The sequence below is a fragment of the Triturus cristatus genome, chromosome 4_2, assembly GCF_964204655.1.
Source record: "Triturus cristatus chromosome 4_2, aTriCri1.1, whole genome shotgun sequence".
NCBI lineage: Eukaryota > Metazoa > Chordata > Amphibia > Caudata > Salamandridae > Triturus > Triturus cristatus.
Window position 1 is genome coordinate 553,279,721 of NC_140586.1, and position 17,985 is coordinate 553,297,705.

The window sequence follows — 17,985 nt, forward strand, 5'->3', positions numbered from 1 at the left end:
GAGAATATACAAATCAACCCTGAAGCTCACCAAAGCCTCCCATTACGACACGAGGATAAAAAACTCCACCAACTCAGCAAGGGAATCCTTTCTTATTGTAAAAGAGCTATTGAAAATACCAGCTCCACCTTTCCAACACACCCCCATCAGACCGAAGTAACGAACTGGCTACCTACTTCAACGATAAAATCGCCCGCATTCTAGTTTCCCTTCCCCCTCCCTGCCTATCGAACCACATGGACAATGAGGCATCCACCATTCAGACAGGAAGCAGCTTGTGTCCTCAGCTGTCTGCTTTTAGGGCAGTAACATGGAACGAGGTAGATACAACCATGGCTAAAATGAAAAGCGGTTCCCCTTTGGATCCCGCACCCATCAGATTTCTTAAAACTGTAGCCCCTGTCATCGTGCCCACGATCACGGAGCTTATAAACATCTCGCTCGCCCAAGGCTCGGTCCCTCCCAGCTGGAAGAGTGCAGTAGTTAAGGCACTCCTAAAAAAAAAAAAAAAACCCAGATGGACCCAGACGACATGGCGAACTACCGGCCAATTTCACTCCTCCCTTGCATAAGCAAAATGGCCGAGAAATTGGTCAATGGGCAATTGTCACAGTTTTTAGAAGTAAATAACATCTTACGGCAGTCCCAAACTGGGTTTCGCCCGGGCCATGGCACAGACACCGCCCTTCTCGCAGTCATCGAGGAGGCAAGGCGCATTTTGGATTCAGGAGGGTCCGTGGCAGTGATCCTCCTGGATCTTAGTGCAGCCTTCGACACAGTCAACCATCGTGTCCTACTCCATCGGCTGGCTGTGGCAGGGCTTGCAGGTTCGGCGCTCAGGTGGATAGAGTCCTTCCTCTCAGGGCGCTCGTTCCAGGTATGGGATGGCAATCACCACTCTACCACCCTCCCCCTTACGAGCGGAGTCCCCCAGGGGTCGTCACTAAGCCCTACGCTGTTTAATGCTTATATGGCCCCTCTCGAAGATGTGGTTACTCCCTTCGGGATTAAAATAGTGAGCTACGCGGACGACACGCAGTTGGTCGTCTCACTCTCCCAACTGGACAACCACCCGGATAATCTGTCAAACTGCCTCACGGAAATTCACAACTGGATGTGTGAGTCATCGCTTAAATTAAACGGGTCAAAGACCGAAGTCATGCTCATGGGTAAGCAATGGGCTACCATCCCCCCATCGGTATGGCCAGAAGTGTTCGGGGAAATCCCCACCCCGAAACAAGAAATTAAGACCTTAGGAGTCTGGGTAGACCCCGAGCTATCGATGAAAACCCAAGCATCCAAAACAGCAGGTACCTGCTTCGGTCTTTTGCGCACCATTCGCAGGATCTTCCCACTACTTCCGCCCCTATCCTATCTAGGAAACTCCTAGTCCAAGGTCTGATCCTTGCGCAGTTGGACTACAGCAACATGGTATACCTGGGAGCTCCAGAGGCTACCATGGCTAAACTCCAACGCACACAGAATGCAGCCGCCCGACTACTGATGAACCTCCCCTCCAGAGTATCAGCCAAACCAGCAATTAAGGCCTTACACTGGCTCCCAGTTCGTCAAAGGGTCGAATTTAAGGCCCTGTGTACTGCACATAAACTGCTGAATGGTTGCGGCCCTGCTATCCTGAGTGACCTGGTCACTCCCTACAAGGCCCCTAGGTCGCTTCGCTCGGAGAATGAGCATCTGGCCAATATTCCCAGATACAGGAAGACACGTACCGGTGGCCGGCGCTTCTCCGTGAAGGCATCCGCCGGGTGGAACTCACTCCTTCGCACCCTGAGGCTGGAACCCAGCTATCGGATTTTCAGGAAAAAACTGAAAACGCTCCTATTCCCAAAATAAAGTCCCCTCCTTTTTCCTCTTATCTCCTCTGGTATCCACAAACAACATAGCGCGGGGATGCCTTCGGGTCACCAGGCGCTTTACAAATCGCTAAATAAATAAATAATAATAAATTGGATGAGTATGACAACAACGCCTTGTTTGGAGGAGATCATAGCAGACCTTGGGATTAATTTAGATATGAATGGTGACAGTGGTCTAAGAAACAAGTCTCTATTTACACCAACATTGACTTCAGATAATATGATTGACTGCTTCTTTAGGATCATGACATCTGAACTTTAGTCACTGGAAGACCGGAAATTCGGTGGACATGACCATACAAGATATAATCTCACACGTAATGAGAGAAAAGCCCTTGTTACATTTAGCTAAAGAACCCGAGTTAACTATTAAGGAAGCAGACAAGGGTGGTAATATTGTTGAGTTAGATACAACTTATTGCAATAATGAGATTGAAAATCAACTGTCGGATCATAAGTGCTACACTAAAGATACACATAATCCAACAAAACAAGTCATTACACTTATAGAAAACACACTAAGATATTGGCTTAATTTTGGTCTTCCTACGAATTTAGAGTTCAAGTATCTGTTTAACCCTACACCTAGATCTGCCTATATCTATACATTACCCAAAGTACATAAGATCTTGTAGCACCTCCAAGTAGACCTATTATTTCAGGTATTGTAGGCAGTACTGAGCGGATTTCAGAATACATAGATATATACTTAAAACCAATAGTATGTAATTTACCATCTTACATAGAAGATACTAAGGATCTATTGAACAAATTGGAACATTTTATCTGGCAAGAGGACTTTACTCTAGTCACTTTAGATGTTCTCTCTATACTAGCATCTCACCAGACAAAGGCATGGAATTCCTGACATACTATTTATCCAAACGTGATGCCACACTTTATGACCATACTAAAATGATATTGGAATTAACCAACTTTTTCAAGTATAAAGATAGTTGGTATAAACGGCATTCAGGTGTGGCAATGGGGGCAAAATTCTCCATCTTTTGCCAATATTTACATGGGCTTCTATGAACAACACCACATCTGGAATTCATGTCCAACCACATTGACTAACAACATAGTATATTGGGGTCGTTTGACGACGTTCTTATGATCTGGAACGGCAATAACTATAGTCTGAATGAATTTAGTGTACTTGAACAACAATACATATAATCTCAGCTTTACTCACAATCACAGCAGAGATCACATTGATTTTCTTGACGTAACATTATTTGTTGAAGACGGAATCTTACAATCCAAACTATTTCGCAAGACAACTGCTTGTAACGCCTTATTACATGCTACTAGCTCATATCCTAGTTGTTCTCAGGTAAGGGCAATTCCCTTTGGCGAAATGATTCGCCTCCGTAGGAACTGTAGCACAGATTCAACTTTTCAACAAGAAGTTGTTAAACTTCAGAATAGGTTTGTGATTCCTGGATATGATCAAAAAACATTAGAACGGGCCCACACTAGGATCAACAGAACTCAGAGGACAGAACTCCAGAAACCTAGACATGGCAATAAGAGGGCCAAAAAACTATCACATGTAGCTTTCATAACTCAGTGCCACTCCTGTAGTAAAGATATATATAAGCTCCTTCACAGTCCAATTGTTATAGATGCCAATGTTTGTGATCTAGTTCCATTCATCAAGCAAAACCTCAGGTTACTTACACAAGAGGCAGGACATTGAGAAACATTCTGAGTTCAGCTACTTTAGACACAGCAGTATCAACACAACGAAACTGGCTATCAGATAAACCCAAAGGCTTTTATAAATGCACGATGTGTAACGTTTGTCAGTTTGCTTGTGACAAAATCAAAAATTTTAGTTACAATACGAAATAATCATATAATATCATGAGTTTCAACAATTGCAACACAAAATTTGTGGTATATTGTATAATTTGTCAGTGTGACCTGATATATGTGGGGAGCACTATCAGGCCCCTTAAGGAACATATTCCAAAACATATCAGGGCAATTCGTAACAACAACCGTGACTATCCTTTGGCAGTTCACTACAACACTACACATTCATCCGTTGAGACTCTCAAACTAAAATTTCATGGCATTGCCATGGTATTGGAAGATACTCGAGGTGGTTTTAGGGTCTCTAGACTGAGAAAACTCGAGGCTCAATGGCTAATTAAATTGAGAACAATTGATATGGGACTCAATGTCGATAGAGATTTATGTGTTTTTTTGAGAGACTGAGTACAACTTTTTGGGCTAGTGATTATGTTTCTACTGTCTTTTGAGATCCTGTTATTACTTACATTGCTTGTATACAAATGTTTTGTAATTAGGTTTCCTTGTGGTACAGTCTATTCTATTTAACAATTACGAAACTTTGACAATAATCATGTATCCTTGTCAATAACTTATTGTCTATTTAGGATCATACCAGTGTGTCGTAGTATTTGTTTACTCGAATCACTAACAACGTTAGTTATCTTTTTGTGCAGGATTATTGATGTCATAGCAATTTGTCTTTGTATTTGTTTATTCGAATTATTGACAACCTTTTGTGTAGGATTATTGATGTCATAGCTATTTAAGATTTTTGTCTTCTTGATTGTTTACACCACCATCTGCTGGACAGGAATATAAGAGTTCGATACACACAATAAGGGCTATGCTTTGATCTGCTGGATTTTTTATTATCATTCCTTTGACCTTTACTATTTATTAGTTATTTTCTCATATATATAATTATATGTGACTGTTAGAAATGGGATTTCTGGTTGGCTAGGGCTTGCGCCAAAGCCAGGCAGAAACTACCACTCTAGTCAGGGCAAGGAAGTTACACGCCAAAGACAACCCCTGCTCACCCCCTTGGTAGCTTGGCACGAGCAGTCAGGCTTATCCCTGAGGCAAGGTGTAAAGCGTTTGCGGGCGCACCTAGCAACAACACCCAAGGCCCACCACAAAGGAAACTCCACACAAGGTATTCTATAAAAATAGCCTTTGTATTATAGTAAAACACATTAGATAAAAACACACACTTTACAATGTGCCAACAGGCACGGGCAGAATTTACAAGGGATTATATATACAGGGGACAGGGCCACATGGACCACTGTCAGGAATTAGCACTTGTAGAACTAATACTTTCAGGACATAGGATCTAAAATTACTGTAGCACACAATTAGAAGATATAGCGCACAACCAGTACCCACTGGTAACAGGTAAGTACCCTCTTGGGAAAAGATCACGCAGGGAAACATGAACACCCTAGCATAATTACCACTAGTAAAACAATCTCCAATGCATTAACACAGTTTAGGAAGGAAAATATCATGAAGATATTGCGCAGGCGCAAAAGTACATATATGAAAATCACCAGGTGCCCTAGGGGAGGGCACAACACAGCAAAACTGTCCCCAGGCCAACTGGCCTCTCAGGGGTGCGGAAATGACCAATATCCAATATCCAGCGATATCAGGGGGCGACTGCGCAGGCTGCGTAAGCCAGGCGCACAAGGCACAACCTAAACGCGGCAGCTGCCCACTAAGTGCTGGGCAGCTGTAGGGACTGGGGCCTGGGCACCTCTGGGCCCTTAGAACAATTATTGCAGTCGTCGGAGCCTGTCTGGGCTCTGAATCAATAATGCGCCAGTAGCGTTGGAGCCTCGTGGGCTCTGAAACAAACAATGTGCCCCGTTTGGAGTCCCTCTGGACTCTAGCCAATGTCGCCCCCAACGTTGGAGCCTCGTGGGCTCAAGGAAATAGACCGGTCTGGGACCGGCACCCACAATACCCGCACGGAGTCCCCCAGCCCTTCACAACTTACCGGGCAGTTCGCTGGGGACTCCCACGGTGTCTCCGCTCCGTCGCTGTGGCCGGTAGCACTCCGGCGGGGCAGGGGAGACCTCCAACTTGTCTCAACTCCGGGCGACGCAGCCTCGCTTCCCGGAAGCTCCCCCGGCTCGAGGTGCAGGGTTGCTGGCCTGCCAATGGCAGCACGGCCCAGAGCGCCTCCACCAATGTCAGCGCGGCCCTTGCGACGACCCTCCAGGCTCAGGAGCGCCTCCACCAATGGCAGCGCGGACCTCTCACGGAAGCTCCCGGGCCGGTGGCGGTGATTCTTTCTGGACCCAGGCTTCCGCCGGCACAACAAGGGGTAGGCTCCCGTTCTTTAAGCACATAAACGCGGGGTGGGCACCCGCTAATAATAACGAAGAGGTGCAGAACAGCGGGGTTGGCACCCGCGGTGAAATTAAAACAAATAAGCGGGGTGGGCACCCGCCAACGAGCGCCACAGTGCGGGGTGGGCACCCGCCACGACCCCAGCAGAAAGCGAGGGAATCCCTACGTCGGGGTTCCCCCGCAAATCATCGCAGCTCAGCGCTGCTGGCCATAAATAAAGCGTTTTTCTCCCTAAGAAGGCCAAATAAGGCGCTCTTCCAGGCTTTCGGGGGAGAAAGCAAGTCCAGCCAAAGTCTGCAGAAGCAGGGGGGGGCAAAGACTGGGCCCAGGGGCCAGCTCACAGGGACCTCCAGCAGGGAGGCAGTCCCCAGTGGCGGTCTCTCCTGGCGCCCAGCAGCAGCAGGCCCCCCTCAAGTTGGATCAGCAAGAGAGCCAATTGTAAGGGGACACAGCCCCTTTTTATACAGTAAATTCTTTGTCTGCAAGGTGCAGGGAAGGGGCGAACCAGTTCCAACAGGTTCCTGAGCACTTTGTTTTGCTCAGTCCCTCTCCCTATTCACTGGCAGGCCAGGGTCATCAGACGCACCACAGGGGCCGGAGCCAGCAGTGTGTGGGGAAAGCCCTGTCCTATTCAGGACCCAGGTATACTCCTCCCCAGCCATCAGTATGCTAAACGCCCATTCACCACTGGGTGACTCCTCCTGTCCCTGGGGATTTCCCTAGTCCGTCACATGACCTCCACCAGCCAATCGCCAGACAAGCCACACATTTCATACTGCACACTGAAGTGCCCACTTCTAGAAGTGGCACTTCCACACTAGGTACATGCACGCCGCACACATCATCGCGCAGCATTCACTCACACGAGTCCGCACATACCAAACTCGGGCCTGCACACCCCACGCATCAGGAACTACCAGGACACATACCTTCCCCCATGCATTCCTATGGGAGGGCAGGCCAACCTCACAACACGCACGCACTTTACCCTGGGACACAGCGGTAAAGTGCGCAGAAACCCAAAATCACTACACCAAGTCACCAATAAAAAGCAAAAAGTCTCGGGGGTGAACCTGCCAGAAGGGCCAAGTCCAACACATGTTTAGAGTGTGACTTTTCTTACATCTGCCTACTGTAGAGTAACTATACTCATCCTCTTCTCTGTTCTCCTAACCTACTTTGCTTAAGCTTTTAATTTATCTTGTCACCGCGCCGCTATTACTATAGTGGATTCGTTGTAGATTTAGTACTATTTTTATGCGTCTACTAATCAAACGGGTGTTCTCTTCGTTTTTGACAAGATCATAGTTACTCTTAATGCGTGAGCCTTCAGGGTTGATCTAATACGCTACCCATAGTCTATAGTATCTGTGATACAATATCCATTTATTAGTTGCACGTCTAATGCAATTTGGTGCATTCTGATAGGATCTCTTACAGATATTAAGGCGGCTTTTCAAATATTACTAGTTGCTCAAAATTACATTACAATCGTGGTTAGGCTGCCCGTTATGCAGTTTTACTTGAGGATTTGATGATCTCTTTTATTTCCTTATGAGACATGACACGTACCTGACACTCGACTCGTTTGGGTTAGTGTTTTTTACTTAGTTGTGCATATACATTGCTATATTTATCGTAACTTTGGCTTTTTACTTTAGTTTTTGGCATTATCTCACTTTATATATTCAGGTATTTGCTCTTTTATGACTACTGAAGGACCGAAAGTACCATCGGCCATCGCCTGTTGTCTAACATATTTGATTCAAAGGCTTTCGTCTGAATAATTTGACCGTACTTTGGTTGGTCCCCACGTTACGGTGGTTAGTGCTTATTTGTCCCTTTTCAATTTTGATATTCCGTGGACTCTTTTACTGTTACTGATAAACGTTATTACAATGCGTGTCTGGATTATCTTTACACAGACAATACTATGCTGTTTACTGGCGTCATAATTCTTTAGGTAGAATTAGTATGCTTTTAGACAACTTTGAACTTGGGGGAGGTTTCTGGTACAGCTTTGACAATGTGTTGCTCCTGACAATTATATAAGTCGCCGTTCCATTTTTGACGGGACTATGAATAATACTTCTGATATAATTACTATTGCGAATCTGGTATCGCGTGTTTAGCGATTTATACATAATTTAATATGAGACAGTGGGTGATTTGAACCTGGACAAAAGGTTCGGCTTTTATATCAATGACAATTTTACTATACCTTTGAGGTGTGCTTCTTACTTTTGGTTAACACATGATGGGCCCACGTGGACTGCTTACACATTCTTTTCTTTCGGCAGTTTTTCTGTTCCGCATTTTTGTGAAATCTGGGATTTGATCACGAGATGATCACTGTGACTTGCTTCGATCTGCGCATTTGGTGGGTGTGTTTTTGTGCTTCTTTTTTAGCAATAATAAGATACTTCACTACTATCTTTTAATTAGTAGAACTTATTCACTCGACGATTCTTATGTTTGGCGCCACAGAGATAAATATATAATGCTTGATGACCGCCATGGATTCTTTTATCTCTTTTCACGCGGTGTATTTTCAATATTCTCCGTTTTCTTATTGGGGTTGCTACTTGTAGTTGACTTGCTCTCATGGTGGTACATGGTCTTTGGGCCAGTTCTTCCGTTCTTTCCTTTCTCCTTCCTATTTTTCTTGTCCAAAAAAATACGGTCAGGATTTAATATTTACCTATATGCATATTAAACTATATTAACCTGCTTGTGTAGTCTCACAAACTGTATATATTTCCGTCTTTTCCAGCCTTGAAAAAGTCTGAATACGCATTGTGGTACAGACATTCACTATAAAGAAGACGAATATACATCGATAGTGGATAATTTATTGCAAATACAATCATTCATCATATGTATTTTGGACCAAAGCACCGCTATGTCGCGTTTCGCTACCGACACTGCCATTCCCAGGAAGCACTTATAAGCCTGGGATCCATCAAGGCCATCAAACACCCCCTGGAGCAGGCGCAGCAGGTCGTGGGGAACCTCCCACCCAAGAGTTTGCGTGAGCTCGAGTTCCACCCCTGGCTAGAACAGCGCGAGGGCGGGACATTGCCACACCATGTGGTAAAAATCAGTTGGAGCTTGACTGCAGCGCGTGCAGGATGGGGAGGGTCGCAGGTGGGCGCTGTACAGGCATGCTGCGGTGAGGTATGCCACGTGGAGATAAGAGTTGGACTAGACGCAGCTTGGAGGAGGTCGTCAATGTTTTGGGGGCCATAAGGGCGTCCCTCCAATCCGCGTCCTCCAAGGGACCCAGCCACCCCTCCCAGCGGACACGAAGCAGGTCTAGGGATGCGGGCCATTGTTCACGAGGGAGCGATAAATCCACAACACCCCCCTCTGCCCAGGTTCCCCATCATCACTTGGGCCTCCAGGGGGCTGAATTCTGGGAAGGATGTGGGGGATGGGATGTGAACTTGGAGGGCATTTATCAAAAAAAGATTCCTTTCTGTGTATTACTCTTTTAGTTGGTGACCATGAGGCCTACACATTTAGATCAATAACCTTTGATTTTTGACTGTGACACTGGACAAATATTATTACTCCAGACTAGAATATACTTTTTGTTACTCTCAAAATTTATTTTTCATAGGAAAACACTTATGTTCAATAAAATCATATTTTAAAATTGCATTCAATATATACTCTGATTGGGTGCTCTGGTACAGTCTTATATATGCTATCTAACAATTCCGTATTACGGTATCTATCTCAGAGTCACACACACTTCAAATCATGTACTTTCAAAATTGCAAATTAAATACTACACAAATACATTTCATATGCTTTAAAAAGTCCCACTGTCGACGCGTTTCGGTGCATAGGTTACAATAGTAGCACCTTCCTCAGGACGGACGAGAATTTAAAACCAAAGTTTTGTTCTTCTTTTTTAAGTGTAGGGGTTGAAGTCCTTCTGTGGGTGTTCAGGACGACTTTATCACCTCTCAACTTTTGTGATTTTAGACCACTTGCATCATAGTCAGTGGAGTCATAGAATTTTTTAAAAAGTCACGTTGACACATGTTCAATGGTGTCTTAAAGCAGGTACGTCTTTCGATATGCACCGCCTGTATTCAATTGTTTAGCTGTGCCAATAGGTTTTTCGCCTAATGTTTAAGTTCAGGCTGTCCTTCCCTGCACCTTTTCAAGTGGTGTCCTGATACCAGTTAGAGCCTGCAATATCTTGTGGCAGCCTGAATCTTGACAACGCTGTCTTCTTTTCTTTAAGCGCTGTCAGCCACACTGTAGGTGGAAGCAGGACGTTGTGACTAGCAGGCTCGCCGATTTTTAAAGGTTGGGAGTAAAAGTAAAAACACCCCCAAGAAAACCTACAGTGTGGCTGACAGCGCTTAAAGAAAAGAAGACAGCGTTGTCAAGATTCAGGCTGCCACAAGATATTGCAGGCTCTAACTGGTATCAGGACACCACTTGAAAAGGTGCAGGGAAGGACAGCCTGAACTTAAACATTAGGCGAAAAACCTATTGGCACAGCTAAACAATTGAATACAGGCGGTGCATATCGAAAGACGTACCTGCTTTAAGACACCATTGAACATGTGTCAACGTGACTTTTTAAAAAATTCTATGACTCCACTGACTATGATGCAAGTGGTCTAAAATCACAAAAGTTGAGAGGTGATAAAGTCGTCCTGAACACCCACAGAAGGACTTCAACCCCTACACTTAAAAAAGAAGAACAAAACTTTGGTTTTAAATTCTCGTCCGTCCTGAGGAAGGTGCTACTATTGTAACCTATGCACCGAAACGCGTCGACAGTGGGACTTTTTAAAGCATATGAAATGTATTTGTGTAGTATTTAATTTGCAATTTTGAAAGTACATGATTTGAAGTGTGTGTGACTCTGAGATAGATACCGTAATACGGAATTGTTAGATAGCATATATAAGACTGTACCAGAGCACCCAATCAGAGTATATATTGAATGCAATTTTAAAATATGATTTTATTGAACATAAGTGTTTTCCTATGAAAAATAAATTTTGAGAGTAACAAAAAGTATATTCTAGTCTGGAGTAATAATATTTGTCCAGTGTCACAGTCAAAAATCAAAGGTTATTGATCTAAATGTGTAGGCCTCATGGTCACCAACTAAAAGAGTAATACACAGAAAGGAATCTTTTTTTGATAAATATCTGACACCCAGTCCTTTCTGGTCCCTGGGAAACTCTCTTTTTTGAACTTGGAGGGCATGCCACAGCTGTAAATATTTGTAGAATTGAGAGGAGTGGAGGGAGTAATGGTGTTGTAGGTCCGCAAATGATCTGACATGGTCCCCCACCCAGACGTCTCCCAATAGCGAGATCCCTATGTGGTCCCATCTGCGAAAATCCTGGCGAGACGAGACCTCTGCCAGCCACGTCCTACTCCACAGAGGTTTGTCTGGTGAGTTTCCGGTCTCATTTTACGCGTCTTAATGCGGGTCGCCAGGCCACAAGCACCGTTCTGGTGACGGGGGAAGAGCCTGCGGCACGGGGCACCCGTACAGGTAGGCTTGGAGCTGCGCAAAGTCCAATGACCTGAGTTCCACCCGATAAGCCGGGTCGGACCAGCCGCCCGCGAACCATTCGTGTCCCCGTTGTAGGGGGGGTATGCGACTGTGTGCCCGGTACATTCGCGGCCTCTTCCCTCCCCACAAAAATCGGGTAAGGACCCCGTCCAGTTTCCAAAACCAGCTACCTGGGAGATAAATGGTAATGTTTTGTAAGATGTACAGGAAGCGGGGGAGGACCATCATTTTAAAAAGGGCACTCCTGCCAAGGGGTTTGAGAGGGAGAGATTGCTATTTCCTGAGGTCCGCTTTGGCCCTGGTGACCAGAGGGGTGATGATCAGGGCCCATTCTAGCTCCGGGAGGAGGGTGATCCACACCCCCAGGTACTTGAATGATTGCCTACGCAGGGGGATGGACGTTTGCCAGTCGAAGCTCGCCCGGGACGGGTGCAGGGGGACCAGTGTGGATTTCGCCGGATTGAGCCTGAGACCGGAAATCTGTTCGAAGGCAGAGAGGGTGTTCAAGCATCGCGGGCCGGAGCTCTCGGGATCTGTCAGGAAGAGGAGGACGTCATCAGCGTACAAGGCGATCTTGTTGATCTGGTTCGGATCCCAGGCCAAACCCCGGATGAGGGGGTCTTGGCGGATAAGGGAAGCCAGGGGTTCCATTGCTAATGCAAATAGAAAAGTTGAGAGCGGGCAGCCCTGGCGAGTGCCCCTCTGGATAGGAAATGACTCTGAGAACATGCCGTTGATAAGGACCCTTGCCTTGGGAGCAGAATAGAGGACCAGGATGAGGTGTCGGAACGCGGGACCGAGACCCATCCTCTCCAACACATCCTCGAGGTAGCCCCAATCTACCGTATCAAAGGCTTTCTCGGAATCTATGAAGAGCAAGGCCAGATACGGGGTGAGGTGATGGCGATGTGCAAGAGCGAGATGGAGGCGGCGTATGCAATGTCTGGTACCCCGGGCAGGCATGAAGCCGCATTGATCAGGGTGAACCAGCGCTTGCAAGTGGGGGCGAAGTCGTTGTGCCACCACAGTGGCGAAGATTTTGACCTCCGTGTTGATAAGGGAGATGGGTCGGTAGTCTGCACAGGCAAGGGAGGGCGGCTGTCTCTTCGGGAGGACTACAATAGTGGCCACATCCGTCTCAGGTGGGAAGGACCGTTTGTCTATTACATAATTAAACAACTCCACCAAGTGCGAAACCAATGTGTCCCATTAGGTCGCGTAATATTCTTGTGGATAACCTTCGGGCCCGGGCGTTTTGCCGGAGTGCAACAGTGAAATAGCCCCGTGTATCTCTTCTGTTGTGAAAGGAAGGTCTAGAGTCTCCGAATCCGTCTGGCAAAGGCAGGGCAGCTGAGTCCCAGTTTCGGCCAATAAGGTCGCCAGGGAAGACCGGGGGGGTTTGGGCTGCGTAGAGGGCTGCGTAATAGCCGGTGAATGTTCGGGCGATGGCTTGGGAAGTGACGTGGTGGGCTCCGTTCTAGCCCTGAATCTCGGGAATAATGCGATTGGCCTTGGGATAGGACACTAGGTTATGTAACAGTTTGCCATTTTTATCGCCCCAGCCATACACCCGCGCCACAGAGGAGCGGGTGTATGTCTGTGTACGGAGTCGTCGTCATCATTGGTATCCTGGACACCGTGGACCAGACCGCTACCCACCCCTCGCATCACAGCCTTGCCGGCCTCCCATAGGGTTCCCAGCGAGGAGACGGAGCCCGCATTGGTGGAGATGTAATGTTTCAGTTCCTGCCCGAGGGATTCGACAAAGTTTGCATCCTGCAGGAACCAGGCGTTCATCCGCTATGACGTACGGGTGCAGTTAGAAGGGTTCCCGAGACTGAGGAAGATGGGGGAGTGATCGGAGATGCCCCTGGGTAAGACCGTGGCCCCGGACATCAAATGACAGTCTGTGGCGGATAGCAGGAATAGGTCAATACGAGAGTGAGTGTGGTGAGCTGCTGAAGTGTGTGTACTGTTCTTGCGGGGGTTCTACACTCTCCAGGCGTCACAGAGACCCAGGGCGGAGGACTAGTCAGACAGTTGCTTTGCAGATGTTAGGCGGGAAGCCGATGGAATGCCGGTCGTGTCGGCGAGGTTTGCAGGACAGCATTAAAGTCACCCCCAACAACCGTCAGACCCTGTGGAAAGGAGGTGAGAACCAGCGTAAGGTGGTGGAGGGCAGAGGCCATTGCAGTAGGGGGGGAATGTATGTACACAGAAGATTGAGGGGGTGTCCTTCGATCGTGCCCATCAGGGCCACATAGCAGCCTTGTGTGTCTGTTTTGGCCTGTGTCAGGGTGAAGGGAAGCACCTTTGTAAGTCGTATGGCCACCCCCCGGGAGCCCTGCGTAAAACCGGAGTGCCAAACTCTGTCAAGCCCATACCGGGCGAGGAAGTTAAATCCACGCCGCGCTGAAGGGGTTAAAGTATCCTCTTTTTCACCGGATCCGTGGAGTGCAGGGCTCCTAGACAGGTCGGAGTCGGACACGGCCTGACACAGGGACTCCGAGGGGCCCGGAATACCGCTCAAGTCAGTCAGCGACGTAGTCTGGCCGGGTGTGCCGGATCCCCGAGCTGAAGCCAGGGAGAGAGGGCACTGGGGCGGTGCACCTGGTGTTCGGGATGCCTCCCCCGAAGGTCATTTTTCTTGCGGGACCTAGTCCGGCGTCTCTGGGGCTTAGGCAAAGTTGGGAGTGGCTGCAAGGGGACTCTGCGCACAGGGGGAGAAACCGGACGGTTCATGAGGGACCGTTCCTCCATGAGCCAGGTCCATGCTGCCTGAGGGCTCTCAAAGAAGACAGTTGTTTTTTTTAAATATAACTTTGAGCCGGGCCGGGAAGAGAAGGCCGTAGCGGAGACCCATGTTGCGGAGCTTCTGTTTAACCTCATCGTATGTTCGACGCTGGGCCTGCACCTCCCTGGTGTAATCCGGGAAGACCATGATCCTGGCGTTCTGAAACTGCAACGGGCCCTGTGCCCTGGCCGCCCGAGGATGGCGTCTCTGTCCCAGAAATTAAGGACCCTCGGGACTATGGGTCGGGCAGGGGCTCCGGGCAGAGGTTTGGGAGCCAAGGAGTGGTAAGCCCGTTCAACGGCAAACCAGGGTGAGAGGGAGTCTTTGGGCATCCAGGTGCGCACCCAGGTTTCCACGAATGTGTCGGCGTGACCCTGCTCAACTCCCTCGGGAAAACCTACAAGGCGTAGATTGTTTCTTCGTGACCTGTTTTCGGCATCCTCAGGCCTTTGGTGGAGCTCCGAGGTCTGGGTCTGGAGACTCGCCACCGGAGTCTTGAGTTGATCAATGGCATCCTCCGCCGTGGAGATCCGGGCCTCCGCCTCTGTGACTCAAGCAGTCACGTTGCCCAGGTCCTGGCGAATGAGCCCTATCGACCCTTACTTCTCCAATCTTGTTTTCGAGCGATGCTTGCAATGCGCCTATCGCTTGAAGGATGGTGGTGAGATCACCCCCGGTGCCTCCAGGCACGTTGGGCGTCCCACCGCCAGGGTCCCGGTCCAACGTGGTGAATTGGTCCATTTTTGTTTGGGGGGCAGGATTCTGCATGGTGCGGTTTCTGCCCACTGCCACCAGGGGCAGGATCCGACCAATATAGGCAGGGGCGAGCAATGGTCCCGCAGAGGAGGAGGGGGAACCTTCGACACCCAGACAGTCAATACTCAGATCTGGTCGCCCGAGATACCCTCCATACCCCCCCTGCCTAACCCCCCCCCCCTCCACAGGCCCAAGGAAGGCAAGATCAGCTCGGTGACTCAGTCCCAACGGCAGGACCGGGTGAAATGATCCAGCGGAGTGCGGCCACGTCAGACCAAGCGACAGACCCGGCCACAGTCTCCAAGTCCAGTCCCCAAGTCCGTCCGAAGCGGCTTCCCCTCCAAGAGAGTAGTTTAGAGGTTGGATCGGACAGCGGCCCAGGGGGAGCCGAGGTCCGCGGTCTGGAGCAGAAGAGGCCCCTTTCGATTCCTCCCATCTGATCCGAGGAAGCACCTTCCCCCCGAAAGGGAGCGCGGTGTGGAAGGTAGCGTTGTCAGTGTAGCCATGAAGGAGGGGGGGTGGAGGAGCCGTCTCGCAGCCACCCGACGTGGTGGCCGAACCCCACCCCTGGACACCCTTCACCGGAGGTTTCCACCGGCGGGGCGACAAGAGTCACTCACAACCCTGGGGCCCAGATGTCCCGGCAGCGTCGGGTGTGCCGGTGCTCCCACAATCACCGTGGCGCGGGGAATGAGACTCTGGGCGGCCCAGTCGATCGCGACCGGGGAGGCCACACACCGGTCAGGAGAAAAGCCGGTGGCCTGCAATGATGGCAGACTGAAGGAGCAGGCCCAGGATTGCAAGAAGAGTGGGAGAGCAGGATGACGAGGGAGGGAGGGAGGGGGGGGGGCGGGGGCACCTGGTCACCCCTCCGCCCCGCCACCCGACATAGTGGCCGATCCCCAACCCCAAACCCAAGCCCCACTCACCGGTGACTCCCACGGCACTATCAGCAGGATTCCGGCCCCTCCTCCACCCCAGCCAGCGCCCCCGGGGGCCCGACCGGGGCTCCCAGCTGGACCCAGGGCACGCTCGCCGTCACCCGCTCTGGTAGCCGAGGTCGATGTGCCACCAGGTCGCTGGGCCTCACCAGCGGTAGGCAGGCGTGGGGGCACCGAGAGAACAAAGCGGAGGACCAACAGCGAAGGCCGAGCCACGGCCCACCGCCCCCCGCAGGCCAGAGGTTCTCTACGGGCCAAGACCAGGCCCCGGCGCCAGTGCAGCAGCAGTCAGGCGGTTGGGCCCCTCAGGCGGCTGTCACATGCGGGTCTTGGCAGGCATCAGTGGGCCACACTCCTGGCAATCCAGTCACTATCAGAAGGGGGGGGGGAAGCAGGGCGCCGAGAGGAGCAAAGCGGGGGGCCAGCAGTGAAGGCCAGACCAAGGCCCACTGCCCCCCGCAGGCTAGGAATCCCCAGTGGGCCAAGACCAGGCCCCGGCGACCCGGGAGCAGTGCAGCAGCCGGCAGAGGTCTGATCCCTTCAGGGCTCTGGCGGCAGAGTCTGTGCGGATCTCATCGGGAGTCAGCAGGCTGCACTCCCCGTTAGCCCAGGCACAGTCAAGGGAGAGGGAAGCAGGCAGATCTCCACCGGCAGCGCGCGGAGGGCCCGCAGGACAGGGTCCAGGAGCGATGGGGCAGCGGCCACAATCTTCCCCCCCATGCCGCTGCCCGACAATGGCAGCCGAGCTCCCTCTCGTCCCCGGGCACCGCGACTCACCGCAAGCTGCCAGAGATGGACTGGTCCGGTCGGAGAGTAACACATGCTCCCCAGCACAGACGAAGCGACTCCTCTCTCGGCCTCAGGTCTCACTGCGTCTATTCCCCCCTTCGAGCTCCAGCTGCGCCGATAAGCAGGTAGGTGCAGCCGCTACCCCAGCCGCTGGGAGGGCCCCGAAGGAGGAGGAATCTGCGGCGCCCAGGCCCCACACCGCCGGAGCGGGCTGCCGGTGGAACCGCCATTTTGTGGACTCAGCGGCGGGCAGGGCTAAAACTAGCCGATGGAGGCTCCAATCTGTACAATAATAGCCCAGAACTCAGCAAAAGGGGCAGAGGGTCTCTGGCAGCAGTAAACAGGGGCAGGTGGCAGCAGTCAGCGGCGGATGCAAGGTGGATGACGGAGGGGGTCCGGAGCACTCTGAGTGCTACCGCCATCTTGACGCCTCAGGCCACTCCGTATGACATTTTAACGCATTTGCGTCACGGATTTCTAATATCACTAAAATTAAAAAAGGACTAATTTTACCATTGAAAACTATTGTAAAGCGTGGGAAATCAATACAAGTCAATACATAATTTAGTTTTAAAGTTAATTATAATTTTAATTCATTTATAAACTAATTAAAAATATTTTTAAAATGCATACACATTTTTAATTTATTTAAAAAGAAGATATTTAATCCATACATTACAAAACAGTAATAAATAAACATTTTTAAGAAATAAATACAATATATTAAAATACAAACTAAAATCGCTAAGTAAAATAATGCGGAGTAATAGCATTTGCGAAGTAATAGAATGCTATGTAAAAGCATGCGAAGTAAAGGTAAACACGGACTAACAAATGCATAGTAATAGCACTTGATAGTAATGCCTGCGTAGTAACGATGTGTTACTGTCCATGTTGTGTAGGATCTAACTTGACAGGTAATATCAACTGTATCGTCGCCACCCCCTGTGCTTTAGGGTATTAAAAAATCATTGCTATTTGCCTCTTGGCTATCAGTATGGGGATTTCTAGAACCCTGAAATAAATTTTCCTAGTCTGTCACCTGGGCACAACTAACAGCAGGACTTTGAGGGTAAAGAAGAGAGCCTGTTTCGCTACCTAACCAATTGT

General features: G+C 49.4%; 1 protein-coding gene across 4 annotated transcripts in view; it reads left to right on the forward strand.

The window, feature by feature from the left end:
* BRDT (bromodomain testis associated) overlaps positions 1–17,985 on the forward strand; it is a 1,895,586-nt gene that overhangs the window by 538,398 nt on the left and 1,339,203 nt on the right. The gene's annotated exons all lie outside the window — the stretch shown is intronic.